This window comes from Anastrepha obliqua, unplaced genomic scaffold (genome assembly GCF_027943255.1).
Source record: "Anastrepha obliqua isolate idAnaObli1 unplaced genomic scaffold, idAnaObli1_1.0 ptg000279l, whole genome shotgun sequence".
Lineage (NCBI taxonomy): Eukaryota > Metazoa > Arthropoda > Insecta > Diptera > Tephritidae > Anastrepha > Anastrepha obliqua.
In genome coordinates, this window is record NW_026562304.1 from 45001 (window position 1) to 48144 (window position 3144).

Sequence of the window (3144 nt, forward strand, 5' to 3'; positions counted from 1 at the left end):
CATGAGTTGTTAATTTAGGCACCGTAACATTACGTTTGGTTCATCCCACAGCGCCAGTTCTGCTTACCAAAAGTGGCCCACTGGGCACATTATATCATAACCTCAACCTTCATATCAAGAAAGGTGAGGTTCTTACCCATTTAAAGTTTGAGAATAGGTTAAAATCGTTTCGACCCTAAGGCCTCTAATCATTCGCTTTACCAGATAAGATTATTTTATATAATTTTTAAATGCACCAGCTATCCTGAGGGAAACTTCGGAGGGAACCAGCTACTAGATGGTTCGATTGGTCTTTCGCCCCTATACTCAATTCTGACAATCGATTTGCACGTCAGAACTGTTTCGGTCTTCCATCAGGGTTTCCCCTGACTTCAACCTGATCAAGTATAGTTCACCATCTTTCGGGTCACAGCATATATGCTCAAGGTACGCTCCAGTTAGAGGTATAAATAATAATAAATTATCATTATACATAACTATATGGAACGCCCCGGGATTGAATTAATTGACTATTTATTAAAAAATAGACTAAAAATTAATCCCATTATATTTAAGTTAAGTTAATTATGCCATTAAGTTTAATATAACTCAATGACTTGCACATATGTTAGACTCCTTGGTCCGTGTTTCAAGACGGGTCCCGAAGGTATCCTGAATCTTTCGCATTGTTAATCATATAAATGCATACAAATAATATTAATATCATAGATATTAAATTTTTTGTAAAATTCAAAAAATGAATTTTAGCATTATATATAATAAAATCTATCAACACTTTATCAAATCATTAGTATTTATTTTATGTTAATATGCTTAAAAAGCAAATTAATTTAAATAAACTTAATATCACCAATGATTCTTTTGATAAATACTTTATTATGTTAATAGATTACAATGTCCTTATATGAAAAAAATGCACATTATTTTTTTAATTATTTAATGATGAATTTTTCATAATGGATATTCAGGTTCATCGGGCTTAACCTCTAAGCAGTTTCACGTACTATTTAACTCTCTATTCAGAGTTCTTTTCAACTTTCCCTCACGGTACTTGTTTACTATCGGTCTCATGGTTATATTTAGTTTTAGATGGAGTTTACCACCCACTTAGTGCTGCACTATCAAGCAACACGACTCTTTGGAAATATCTTTCTAGTAATCATTAACGTTATACGGGCCTGGCACCCTCTATGGGTAAATGGCCTCATTTAAGAAGGACTTAAATCGTTAATTTCTCATACTAGATATTAAGATATTCCATACACTGCATCTCACATTTGACATATAGACAAAGTGACTTAGTGCTGAACTATTTTCTTTTCGCTCGCCGCTACTAAGAAAATCCTTGTTAGTTTCTTTTCCTCCCCTCATTAATATGCTTAAATTCAGGGGGTAATCCCATATGAGTTGAGGTTGTTTTAATATTCTTTTTTTATCTTCTCACAATTTAATAAAAAAAATTATATCATCTTTTCATCTCTATTTTTCTTTTCTCCTTTTATATATTGTAAATATATAAAAATAATAATAATGTAAAATGAGGCAATCCTAGAATAAAAAATTTAATTTTTATGCTAGACATTCCTCCTTTTAATTACATATATAAATTATTATTTTATATATATATATATAAATAATATGAAAATTTTTTGTAAAGAATACTTAGATTCAATATTTTCATCATTTCATTTTATTTGAGAGGATTTTTTTTTTAAAGAATATATAATAAATAAAATTCATTATATATCTTTATTTTTTTTGCTATTAATATTATGAATTATTTAAAATCCAATAATATACACATTTGCTTAAATTCAATTATTTTTATAAAAGAATAAGCAACTTATTTAGCATAGTCTTACAACCCTCAACCATATGTAGTCCAAGCAGTACTTTAAAATTGAATTTAATGTACATAACAGCATGGACTGCGATATGCGTTCAAAATGTCGATGTTCATGTGTCCTGCAGTTCACACGATGACGCACAGTTTGCTGCGTTCTTCATCGACCCATGAGCCAAGTGATCCACCGCTTAGAGTATTTTTTTATTTATTTTTATTTATAACAAATGTCAATTTTTTTTTGCATATATTAATTGAAAGAGTAAAATTAAATAATATTAATAATATATAAATTGATTTTCTTTCAATAATATATATCAAATATATTTAACTCTAAACATTTTTATTAAGTTGCGAATGTCTTAGTTCAACAATAATACAGTGGTGGTATTTATTATGATTCAATTATTTTGTATTTTTTTAATCATTTTATGTATATATATAATAATATAATAAATATATACCACTTTTGTTATTGTGAACAAATTAACTTATCATTCAATCAAATGAATAATAAGTACAACTTTTTATTTTCATGTTTAAAGGTTTTTAAAAGAAAAAAAATAAGAAAAAACATTACAAAATGTACCATCATATATTATATTTAATATGATATAATTGATGGATCACAAATTGAATGAAAAAGAATAAAAAGAATTATGGATTCAAAATAATTATATAAATTTTTTTTTTTTTTTCTTTTTTTTTTTTTTTTTTTTTTCTTTTTGTTCGTTTGTTTGCTTGTCTGTTTGTTTGTTTGTTTGTTTGTTTGTTTGTTTTTCTTACGGATATGGAACACAATAATGATCCTTCCGCAGGTTCACCTACGGAAACCTTGTTACGACTTTTACTTCCTCTAAATAATCAAGTTCGGTCAACTTTTGCGAAACAACCGTGACACACGAGGCGTCACAGTGATCACGTCCGGAGACCTCACTAAATAATTCAATCGGTAGTAGCGACGGGCGGTGTGTACAAAGGGCAGGGACTTAATCAATGCGAGTTAATAACTCGCACTTACTGGGAATTCCAAGTTCATGTGAACAGTTTCAGTTCACAATCCCAAGCATGAAAGTGGTTCAGCGGTTTACCCGGACCTCTCGGTCTAGGAAATACACGTTGATACTTTCATTGTAGCGCGCGTGCAGCCCAGGACATCTAAGGGCATCACAGACCTGTTATTGCTCAATCTCGTTACTGCTAGACGCAATTTGTCCATTTAAGAAGCTAGTGTCCTTATAATGGGACAAACCAACAGGTACGACTCCACTTATATAAACACATTCAAACACTTGTACATT

General features: G+C 29.9%; 1 non-coding gene and 1 pseudogene across 1 annotated transcript in view; both read right to left on the reverse strand.

Moving 5' to 3' along the window:
* LOC129252591 (large subunit ribosomal RNA) overlaps positions 1 to 1416 on the reverse strand; it is a 3988-nt gene extending 2572 nt beyond the window's left edge. The window contains exon 1 of the ribosomal RNA XR_008583531.1: positions 1 to 1416. This exon is cut by the window's left edge and continues 2572 nt beyond it. This is a non-coding gene — a ribosomal RNA (large subunit ribosomal RNA).
* A 445-nt stretch (positions 1417 to 1861) lies between these two features.
* Positions 1862 to 2042, reverse strand: LOC129252595 (5.8S ribosomal RNA; annotated as a pseudogene).
* Positions 2043 to 3144: the final 1102 nt, after the last annotated feature.